The following is a 12,855-nucleotide window of genomic DNA, read 5'->3' as shown; positions in this document are numbered from 1 at the left end:
AAGGATTATGAATAATATAAAATAATATTTACCACTCCTTGGGGGAAGCACGTCTATGTTAGAATGCCCTTTGGTTTGACTAATGTAGGGGCTACATTTTAGAGGGTCATGGATGTTGCATTTGAAGGATTGATTGATTTTATTTTAGTGGCCTATTGAGACAATCTCACTTCTTATTCTAAGATAGTTGAAAATCATTTTGAACACCTATAGAAAACTATTATAAGAGCCCTTGAATATGGAATTTCCCTCAATCCAAAAAAATATCAATTTGGAATCATAGAGAGGAAGCTTTTAGGGCATATTATTTCAATGGAAGGGGTAAGAATAGATCCCAAAAGGGTAGCTTCCATTGACAATATTCAAATACCCAAAACAATTTATGGTATCCAATCATTTTTTGAGTAGATCAATTTTGTAAGAATGCTTGTATCCAACTTAGCTAAAATAATTAAACAAATAGATAAGATGTTGAAAAAGGGGGCTATAATATCATGGAACAATGAAGCCATAGATGATTTTGTTGCAATTAAAAAGGATATATAAGAAGCTCCAGTTCTTATTTCTCCTAATTTTAAGAACCCTTTCAAATCTTCTTTTTGTATCTTACCACACTATAACGATTGTGATGCTATAAAAGAATAAGGAAGGTCATGAACAATCCATTGCTTTCTTATGAAAAAGTTACCAAGCTACCAAGTTTAACTATGACATCAAAAAAAAATAGGCTTATGCTCTTGTAAAATTGGTCAAATCTTTTATGTCTTACTTAGTTTGAGAAGAAATCTTTGCTTATGTGCCTAATGCAGCTATCAAAGACATGTTCAGGCAATCTAAGACTATACAAGGAAGATGTAGGTGGATAAATTACAGTCTTAACCGTCCTGAACTTTGGTTGATGGTCTGGTTTTCACAGACATCAGAGAAGGAAAATAGTGGCAATAGAAATGCAATCACAAATGCAGATACCAACACAAGGGCTTTCATTTTGCGACCCATGATGATATTATCACAAATTGTTACAGCAACGGTGAGATTTATAGCGAATGTGTGAGCTACAATTACGAAGGGACTGACTAGTTCTCTGAATAAGTTTTTCAAATAGTTCTTCTGTCTGTGAATATGGATTAAAAAATGCTTGCACTCGAATAGAGAGACATGTCACAACGCGTGACTTCTAGAACAAAAGAAATGTCGTCAACCAATTTTTGAAGTAAAATATTTGTGTAATATATAAAATATTTTGACATAAGTTTCTAAATTCAATCTTTATTTCAACAGTCATAAGTGATGTAGGTGGCACTATTTAAAAATCATTGTATAGTTGTTTTTATTAAAGAAAAAATGATTTTAAAAGGATCACAAAATCCTTACATAACAAAAAATAGAACTAGCAAATCTAAGCACAAACTAATTATTAAACAATATAGAACAAAAAAAACTAAAACAAAGAAATCAAACCTCAAAACCCTTGCAAACTCTTAATGAGATTTTCATTTTTTTGGTACAATTTCTTCATTATTTCTACCAAAAATATAAATAATGTTGTCAATAGAATGTCCCAATGTCTCTCTTTCATCTTCTTAGTGATCTCATTTCATTATCTCTTCTAAAAAGTCACACATGTATGAGCATGACACCCTACTCTCTTTTTAGTGATCTCATTTTTAGTGCCACCCCTTTATTAATAAGGTAACTTTCCTTGCCCATTTTATTCTAATAGATAGTGAAGTGAGATTGCAATATAGAACTCCAAGTTCATAATATTATTCAAAGCATTTATTTTTAATGAATTTCCACCTTACTTTAACCTTTCTCTTAATTATTATTTATTGATCCATTCAAATTCTTTCATCTATTTTTATTTCTAAAAGTTTTCTACAAATCTTATATTTAGCTTTATTTGCTATCAAAATATGTTAACAATATTTTTAATTATATATATATATATATAATCAATTATTAATATAAAATGTTATATATGACCCTCTCTCCCCATATCTATTCATCATCATGGCTGAAGGCTTGGGCAGATTCATTAAGCATCAGGTGTCCCAGAATTCTATTCAAGGCTGGCGGTGGGGTAATGGCTTACCTTCTCTTTCCCATCTTCAATTTGTTGATGATTCTGCTCTTGTTGGTCTTGCTAGGATCAAGGAAGCTGAAGCCTTTCAACATGCTTTGGACGTTTATTTGGCAGCTTTAGGCCAGAAAGTTAATGAGCACAAATCTTACATTTACTTTTTTAACACTCCTGATTCTATTCAGCATAGGATTGTTTGTATCCTACGGTTTCAGATAGGATCACTTCCTTTGACTTATCTTGGCATCCCTATTGCTGTTTCCAGGCAGCCACGTCTCTTCTGGCAAAATTTGATTACCAAGCTTCAGGATAAGGTAAATCATTGGACTCATAGATGGCTTTCTACTGCTGCCCAGGTTACTCTTCTTCAAGCTATTATCCAAGCTCTTCCTACTTATCGAAGCATGGTTCACGCTGGACCTATTTACTTTCTCAAGGAGTTTGATGCTCTTTCTCGACAATTCCTTTAGAGTGGTAATTTGTGTAGTACTAAATGGAGCTTGGTTAATTGGGCAACTGTTTGTAGGCCTAAAAGGAGGGTGGTCATGGTCTTCGATCTGCTCTATTGAGTAGTCAAGCTTTGGCTGCTAAACTTTATTAGCGATGGTGCTCTGGACAACATCAACTTTGGGCTCGTATTATCACTCATAAATATTTTCATGGTGCTGATCCTTGCTTTGTTTTTGCACTTCCTCTTGAAGGTCGTAGCTCAATGGTTTGGCATACTTTGAAGCCAGGTGCGATGTTGGTAAAGAGGGGTCTGTTTTGGATATGTAAAGGAGGTTCTCAGGCTTTGTTTTGGTCTGATGCTTGGGATGGATTCCCTTCCATTTTATCCATATACCCTCATCTTCAGCCTCTTTGTGACTCTTTTCTTGCCACTGGATCGGATAAAGTGGCTCATTATAAGACTCCTTATCAATTGGGACCTGTTATTAGTTACAGATGGAAGCATTCTTCTGATTGGCCTCCTAGAGGTACAGACATGGATCGTCAGGAGCTTTCTCAAATTCTGGCCTCTAGAGAGTGTTCTTCTTTGCTTGGTCCAGATGTTTTGGCTTGGGGCGGTACCTTGTCTGGTAAATATCATGTCTCTGTTGGGTATCAGGAGATAACTAGACAATTATTTGCGGATGCTGAGGTCCCTTGGTGGAAGCAAGTTTGGAATAAAGTTTCTTGGTCCAAGTGCAATTTTTTCATGTGGCTAGTGGCTAAAAACTGTTGTCTTACCTGGGATAATCTTTGTAAACGTGGATTTTAGGGCCCCTCTTATTGTGTTTTGTGTGGTAATGGAGAGGAGTTTGTCTCCCATCTGTTCTTCCATTGCTCCTATTCTACTCAGATATGGCACCTTTGGTGGCGCGCTTGGGGTTTCTCTTGTCGACATGCTTCCTCTTTGCCTAAGTTCTGGGCCTGCTTGGGTACTACTCCCTCTAAGTCTTCTTTTCTCCATGCTACTTGGATTGCTGGCCCATCTTTCATGCTTTCGCATATCTGGTTGGAGAGGAATCATCACATATTCCAAGATTTTCGGCTTGGCATTTTGCATCTTTGGTGGAAAATATCACATTCTCTTCAGGAAACTATTCTTGTGAAGTGTGAGCTTGATGGTGGTATGGATCCGATTGATCTTGCTATCTGTAATCGCCTCAATTTTCATCTGCAGGATGGGGCTGCAGCTCATAGGTTTCCTTCTATGTCCAGGCAGCTTCATCATCAAAGGAAGGGTCGGGTTAATTGGGATGGGCACTAGACTCCTCCTCCCTGTGGAGTTCTGAAAATTAACACTGATGGTTCTTCCCGTGGGAATCCTGGTCCGACTGGTATTGGCAGAGTGGCTCATTGTAGTTCTAGGGATGTTAAATTTTTCTTCTCAGTTCATAAGGGTGATTATACTAACAATCTCATGGAAGCTCAAGCTATTTTATATGCTGTGGAACAGTGTTTCTTGCGGGGATGGAGTAAGATTATCGGTGAGTCTGATTCCCAGGTAGTGGTGAACATGCTTTCTTCACAAGAGCTTGAGGATGTTAGTTGACAGTTGGCTACTGTTGTTAAGCAAATTCTTTTCTTCTCTTCCTCTTTTCAGTTCATTAGGTTCATGTATATTCCTCGTTAATGGAATAGAACTGCTGATTGTTTAGCCAAATGGGCATCTAGTCATGATCCGGGTTGGAATATTAGGGATAGGAGGCAACTGTCCTTTGAGATGGTGCAAGAATTTGATGATCTTGTTGCTCAGGATCGAGCTCCTTGTTGAGCTCTCCTTGTTGTATTCCTTTCTGTCTTAATAAATTTTTACCCCTCTTTTTGCAAAAAATGATTATATTTTGAAATATAAAACATTGAATATTATTCTCTTCAATAGTATATATTAATGCATGAATTACTTTTCCTAAGAAATTTTATGTGTACTTTTGTTTTGATATCAATTATTTTTCAAATGTAATTATCTATAATTAATTTATTAATACAACATAATCACATTTATGTTTATATAAAAAGAAGGTGATCTATATGTTTAAATAATAACTTTGTCCATTGTAAAAGATTCACATACACATCATATATAAAATATATAATATTCTATTCAACAATTTTTTTTAATGCAAAAGTTATATATGTTTTAATATAAAATTATACTCGAGATATTTTTGTAGTTTATCATCAATACTCGATTACTAATATAAAATGTCCAGAATACAACATATTCACATTTATGTTTATGTAAAGTGAAGGTGATCTATATTTTTAAATAATAATTTTACCCTTTATAAAATATTAATAATATTGTTAGGAGGGTGTCCCCATGACTCTCCTTCATCTTCTTATTTTTGTCCCTAACAATGCCACCTTCACTTTAACTAGAGCTTTATCTTTCATCACATCTCCTTTCTTCATGAGGTAACTATCCTTGTTTATCACATACTAATAGATAGTAAGGTAAAATTGCATCATAGAACTTTTCTTTCAAAGTCTTTCACCTATTCCAATTAACATATCTTATAAATTTTATATTTAGTCTTTTATTAAACTTTGTTAATGATATTTTAAAAAAATCTTAGAAATAATCAATTATTAATAAAAGATATTCAAATTTTATGAAATACTAATAAAGTATTTTAACAACTTCAAAATATTATATTTTGAAATATTACAGTATAAGAGAAGTGATAAATAGTTTTTAATATTAATTCTTGTCTATGAACTAAAGATTTACTCATAGATATATAAAACATTAAATATTCTATTCTAGGAGATTCAAAATTAATTGTGTCTCAAATTAGAAACAAGTTTACAACAAAAAACCTTAGGTTAAAACAATATAGAAATTATGTTTTGGATTTGATAGAGTATTTCAATGCATTTTATATTAAATGGATTGATAGATCTAATAATTTCCTTGCTAATGTAATGGCTAACATCGCTATTAGATAGATAGATTTTCCATTTAATAAAATTGTGTAGGTTGAGATGAAGAATAGTCCATCTATACTTGATAACGTGTAAAATAGGTAGGTGTTCAAAGATGATAAGGATCTTATTAGGTTCTTGAGTTGCGAAGAAAGTTGCGAAGATCACTACATTGATTGGAATGGGATGGATACATTGAGGAATAGGATGGCAAGGAAACCTTATTTGGTAACGAGATAGTTCAACTAAAAAAAAATAAGATTCCTTAGGGTTGCATAGCTTTAGAAAGGATTTTTTTATGACCAAGAGAGTTTTAAAAATAATAAGTCAAACAAAATTTATAATTTTATTGAAGAAATAAATCTACGAATTGAATATGCTCCCAAGGATCTTTTTATTAGTAAAAAATTATCCTCTAAAATTCGATCTAATTTGGTTTTACTATTAATAAAGTATAGACATGTATTTGCAAGAAGTTATGATGAGTTGAAAGTATATAGAGAGGATTTTTTCCAACACAAAATAACTTTAAAGTCTGATGCTAAGCCCTTTGGATGAAGACAACAACCTATCAACCCAACTTTGGCCCCCAAAATGAAGGAAGAATTGATTAAATTAAGAGACACTAGAATCATTAAACCTCTTAGGCATTCAACTTGGGTCTCTAATCTTGTTCTAGTTAGGAAGAAAAATGGTGTTATTAGGTTGTGCATAGATTTTAGAAACTTAAATACATCATATTTAAAAGATAATTATTCTCTACCTAATATGGAGATTTTATTGTAGAAAGTATCTGGAAAAGAGTTATTATCCATAATCAATGGTTTCTCAAGGTATAAATAAGTAAAATTCAAGGATTGTGAATAATATAAAATAATATTTACCACTCCTTGGGGGATGCACATCTATGTCAGAATGCCCTTTGGTTTGACTAATGTAGGGGCTACTTTTCAAAGGGTCATGGATGTTGCATTTGAAGGATTGATTGATTTTATTTTAGTGGCTTATCAAGATAATCTCACTTCTTATTCTAATAGAGTTGAAGATCATTGTCAACACCTACAAAAAAACATTATAAGAGCCCTTGAATATTGAATTTCCCTCAATCCAAAAAAATATCAATTTGGAGTCATAGAGAGGAATCTTTTAGGGCATATTATTTCAAAAGAAGGGGTAAGAATAGATCCCAAAAGAGTAGCTTCCATTGACAATATTCAAATACCCAAAACAATTTATGGTATCCAATCATTTTTTGGGCAGATCAATTTTGTAAGAATGCTTGTATCCAACTTAGCTAAAATAATTAAATAAATAGCTAAGATCTTGAAAAAGGGGGCTATAATATCATGGAATAATGAAGCCTTAGATGATTTTTCTGCAATTAATAAGGAAATATTAGAAGCTCGAGTTCTTATTTCTCCTAATTTTAAGAGCCCTTTCAAATCTCCTTTTTTTTTAATCTTACCACACTATAATGATTGTGATGCTATAGAAGAATGAGGAAGGTCATGAACAGTCCATTGCTTTCTGAAGAAAAAGTTGCCAAGTTGCCAAGCTTAACTATGACATCAACAAAGAATAGGCTTATGCTCTTGTAAAAGTGGTCAAATCTTTTAGGTTTTACTTAGTTTGAGAAGAAATTTTTGCTTATGTGCCTAATGCAGCTATCAAAGACATCTTTAGGCAATCTAAGACTATCCATGGAAGATGTAGGTAGATAAACTAGATTCAAGAATTCAACATAGATATTCAAATTAAAAATTTGGTCTAAGGATAGGGTTTAGCTAACCTTATGGTAGACACTAATTGAAAAGCTACACAAGCTAACCAGTTTGATCTTGAGCACATTGAATTTACTATCAAAAGGTGTCCTTGTTACATCAATATAGCTTACTGTCTAAGGAACATGAAGTGTAACGATAGGTTGAATGGAAATTTAAAAAGGATCATAAAGTTAAATTCAAGCTACAAACTATGCATTGATTCAAGGAGACTAACATTAGAAAAATTAAGATGGAATTTTCCTTTTCTATTCGGATATGTATCAATATGAACCTATTCTCAAAGAAATGCATGAAGGAGTTTGTCATGGCCACTTTTCAATGAAGACTATGATAAATAAAATTTTACATGTAGGGTACTATTAGCCACAGCTCTTCAAAGATTATCATGCATATGTGAAAAAGTGTGAAGCTTGGTTGAAGTTTTCTTGGAAGGTAAAATATGATGATGCTCTCCCTCTAAGAACCTTACAAGTTGAGAAACCTTTTCGGGTGCGAAAGATCAAATTCATCAGAGAAATTAGTGATAAATCAAGTGCTAGCCATGGATAGATCTTGGTGGCAACTGATTACTTCACCAAAAGGGTAGAAGTGATACCTACCCAACAATCCATGAGTAAATTTTTGAATAAATCTCTCATAGAGAATATCTTAATCAAGTTTGGAGTGCAATGAAAAGTTATTGCTGACAATGGTATGTGTTTTAGATCTAATTAGTTTTCTAATTTTTGAAGAAAGTATGGCATAACCACGTATTATTCATCTCCCTATCACCCCTAGGAAAATGGACATGCTGAATACAACAACAAGAATATCTTGAAGATTATTAGAAGGGTGTTGGATAACAATAAGTGTTCTTCAATTCTAAATTAAACTTGATATAATGGGCTGATAGAAATACAATTAAGAAGTCTATCAACTTCTCTCCTTTCAACCTACTTTATGGTAAGGAGGAAAGACTTCCTCTCAATAATTTATTGCCATTATATAAATTTTTGAATGAAAAATAACTGAAAGATAGTGTTTTAATGTACAGATTAAATGTGCTAGTTGAGCTTGATGAGAATAGGATGCACATCTAGGAACAAAAATATTAGAAAGAAAAAATTAGTAAAGTTTTTCCATGACAAGAAAGCTAGAAACAAATATTTCAAGCCAAGAGACTCAGTTTTGAAGTGGAATGCAAAAGATCAAGATAAAGGTAAATATCGTAAGTTCAAAGCCTCATGGTTAGGAGCTTTCATTATTCTATAAAATGTAGGAAAAAACTCTTATTTTTTACAAGATAAAAATGGATACATGTAAGATTTTTTTGTGCATAGATAATAGGTTGATTAGGGGATGTAGGCAGGAAACTACCCAACTGCCTCTACCTAGGGGTTAAGGCTGGTTACCTACACAAATCCTAGGGAATCACATTACAAAAAGAAATGGTTAATATTGGTGGAATTGAAAGACAATGACTCACTTTTATAACTAGATCCAGAGTAAAAACAATAGATGGTCTTTGTATTCAACCCGCTTCCACATTTGAAAGATATTCAAAAATGAAAAGCAATGCATATACAATTATATGCAAAAAAAGAGGGGGACCACCTATATCAGATAACTCTTTAGAAAAAGTGTTTATCTTCTGAGTGTGAGAAGAAATCAAAATGATAGAACTGAATCAATCATATTACATAAAAAGCATACTCAACCAAATACTCAAAATTACATAGGACTATCAACATAACCCCTTGTACCATTAAAGGTGCAAGTGCTAGTTTAATAAGTTGTTTTTGTTTCAAGAATGGTCAAGGAGACATCTTTAGACTTCAACGAATCAACTACATTTCAATCTAAAGATCTACATTTTGAAGGAAATAAACCCCTTTCATGTGACAATTAGACTTTGTACTAAAGTATACTAAAAACTACAATCTAGTGGATGATGAAATGATATTCATGCATCTAAATTTGATATCTATTAGTGTTATCAATGTAGTTGAGTCGAAATCAATGGATGAAGAGGATGAAGCACCACCACCAATATATTATCTATAGTATGGAGCTAAATCCAACACCCTATGGAACCAATAGATTGTACAAAGATGAAGTCCACAAAGGATGTATTTAATATTGCCACTACACTAACTACTCGGCACTTCTATTCAAGACCAAGTACCAACATGGACCCAAACCAATTGTACATTCCACCCAATATAAAATGTTGTAACAAGTCATTGGGGTGTATTGTAACAAAACTGATATATCTGCAAAATCAACAACTTATTGTGTACTCTTATCAATATACCATACATTTTTACAATACAAATGTAGCTATATTAGCACTCCAAAGATGAATATAACTATAAATGAATTCCAATTTCAATTTGTAAAACACAGGTACACTTTAGCATACCCATTGCACCCCATAGTGTGATTGCTAGTTATTTTAATGAGATAACTATCAGTTCCCACCATCTTCCTTCCATGGAAATAGGGAAAATAATTGTATTATAGTTGCTTATATATGGGATAAAATTCCAATATCTTATCAGTATTTTTAGACATAAAAGTGTCTAATTGGTTACTCCCCTGCATGGATGGATCGATAATGAGCACATGCATGTAACATAAGCATGTGACATATCAAAAAAAATTGATAATGGATGCAACTATCCTCCCACAAAAATGTATAGTTGATCAATTTTCAAAAGATTGAAAACATCATTGATTTTTGGTAAAAATTTTGGCATTTGATCTTCATGATCTGCATAGTTTGTACTAAAAAACAACATAAAATTTGGAGAAAAATCACTAGATTTTCATGACTCTGAAAAAAAAAGGTTCAACTTTGATTTTTCTTTGGTATTTTTTTGTTGAAAATTAGCCAGTACCATTGATAACTACATGTCTTGCATTGTGTGCTTACATTGATTCCCTTCAACAACATGCATATGCTCTCTTATATTCACACTATACAGAAATAAATGTGAATTCTTAGATTAAATGATGTTTGACCAGTACATATGTATTGGTCAAGGCTTCAATAATTTAGCAAAGCATGGGTCAGAGGGAAGGAAGAGCTATCTTCTTAAAGGAAAAATATTTCTCTTATTCAATAAAACACATTTTATAGAAAGCTAATAAAGGTTTTGGGGAAAGGTGGGAGATCATGTGGAAGGTCCTAAATGTAATATGTTATGTAAAAGAGTTGAGTCATCCTCATGTGTACATGGAAAATAAAAAATATGTTGTCCCATTTCTTGTCATCCATTTTCTAAGCATTCCTCTTAGTTTCTAAACCCATTTTAAGATTTGTCTAAGTCTTACGTCGAGTTTACCTAGGAGTTTCTTTTCATTAGAGTCCCTTATTTCCTTTTGTCAAGTTTTCAAGGTCTCTATGCACCATCTCATCCACTTGCCTTAAGTAGCAAATCCCTTAGTGCACTCATGGGTTGTTTAGCCTTCTAAGTGTTGTTCTCCCTTAGACTTGTCTAGGCTTCCCCCTAGATGAGAAGATCTCAGCTAAGTCCCAAGTTCTTCGAAGGAATTTGAAGTTCAGAGTTCCACTTGTATCACATATTCTAGTACTGTAAAATGAATACTGATCTAATAACAAAAGTATTAACACAACTAAATAGTTAACACTTAAGATAGGACCAAGGTTATCACCACAAAAGCAAGCAAACCAAGAATGGGGGGCTCCTTATAGTATAACCCATGATGAAGTGGATATGTCCCTGATGGATGGAGATGTGTGGTCATAGTGTGCTCAAGCTTCCAAAGGATGGCGATTTTTACCAAGTGTGTATATGGATGAGGGTTTCAACAGTTGGGGTATGGAGGGATTTCAACATTATGTTGGTATTTTGGTAGTTTTTAGGCTCTCAAAATAGCATTATAACTTTTCATGAAAAGTGGATGATATTTGTGAAGGGAGAGGGTTTCATTTATAGGCCAAGGGGTAGAGAGATGGATGGTCAAGATGTAAGGATGACAAAATGGTGAGGGAGGCTCAAGATGCATTCAAAAGGGAAGCACATGGATTGTCCTTGTTTGGAGCCAATTAGAAGGTGACACATGTCACAAGGAGGATGAGTCTAAGAGGATAGGAGAATAGTTGGTCAAGGGAGTAATGGGGGGGGGGGGGGGGTTGGGTTGAATATGTAAGAGGGTTGTAAGAGTCATAAAGGGGGATGTAAGAGCTATAAATGCTTGAGGGTGAGGGTGAGGGTGAGGATGAGATTTCTGACTTTAGCTTGGGTTAGCAAGTCTTAATCCTTGCTTAAAGTTGTGCACATATTTAGGAGAGGGATTATGATTAGCTTAGGAAGGGGGTTTAGGGAGCAAGTGGCTTAGCTTTGATGGGATGGGTTAGTTAGGAGGATAAGTGAGGTTAGTATGGGTGAATGGGTTGGATTAGGGATAAAGGTAGGTTTCAAGGATGTTTTAGGGATTTAGATATTTTATTAAATGATTTATTCAATAAAATGGGGATATGGGATTAAATTAAATAGACTTGAGGATTTATTTAATCTAATACAGGAATATGGATTTAATTGATAATTTGATTTTGGGCTATCATTTGATTTTATCAATTGGACTATAGTTAATTAAATAAATTACTTAACTAGGGGATGATGATTAATTAATTAAATAGTAAATATTTAATCAATAATGTCTTAGGAGATGACTAAATATGATTACTTATTTGTGTAATCATATTTGGGTGTCTACACCACCTACCCCACTTCTCCCCTACCTAGAGGCAGAGCATTTTCAAGGAGTTCTTGAAATGTGAAAAAGTTGCTCTAGCGGCTAAGTCCAAGTCTAAAGAAATATCAAGCAATAGTCTTGAGAAGTAGTGCTCAAAGAGAAGAGGTTTCTGAAGTTCACCAAACAGAGAAAAATCCAAGTGTAAAGACTATTTGGGAAGAGGTTGTTTTCAAGGCACCTCAAATTTTAGTAGCCGCAATTCTTAGATTCTTGAAAGTGGAAAAATGACTAAGTCCACATAGTTTTGTTTGCAAAGTTCCACTTTCCAAAGATGTTTGAAGATAATGGTTTGGGAAAAGTGATTGAAGAAGATTCCAAGGAGAATCACTATTAGAGGTTTGAGAAAGGCAAAAAATGGCTAATTATAACCTTTTTTTTCGAAGGGAAGTGGAAGAATTTCTCCAAAGTTAGAAGAGAAGAAATCCTTACCAAAATCTAAAAATCCAAAGCCTCAAAGGATTTTCATGCCTTAGATAAATTTCATGTTGGGAAGAGAGAATTATTGCCACCCCATTTCATGTCTATAGATTTTCAAAAGACTTGATCTTTTCCATTAATGGGTTGTACAAAAGACATGGATGACATGATTGCATGCCTGTTAAACCTAGAGTTAATGCAAATCCAATGAATGATGGCTTCAAGCGTGTCAAAATTTAATGGATGAAGGCTTCTCCCATGATGATCTTATAAAATTTTGATTATAATCGGTGGATATGCTACATTTTGACCTTTTTTTTTTTCATAGGGGCATACCTAAATTGTTTGATTATTTGGCACTAGGTACTAATAAAGTTGTTTAACTGTATCTAGTGT

Source organism: Cupressus sempervirens, chromosome 2 (assembly GCF_028749045.1).
Source record: "Cupressus sempervirens isolate cs-2001-9-10 chromosome 2, ASM2874904v1, whole genome shotgun sequence".
NCBI lineage: Eukaryota > Viridiplantae > Streptophyta > Pinopsida > Cupressales > Cupressaceae > Cupressus > Cupressus sempervirens.
The sequence above is the reverse complement of the archived record's forward strand: the minus strand, read 5'-3'. Positions refer to the sequence as shown.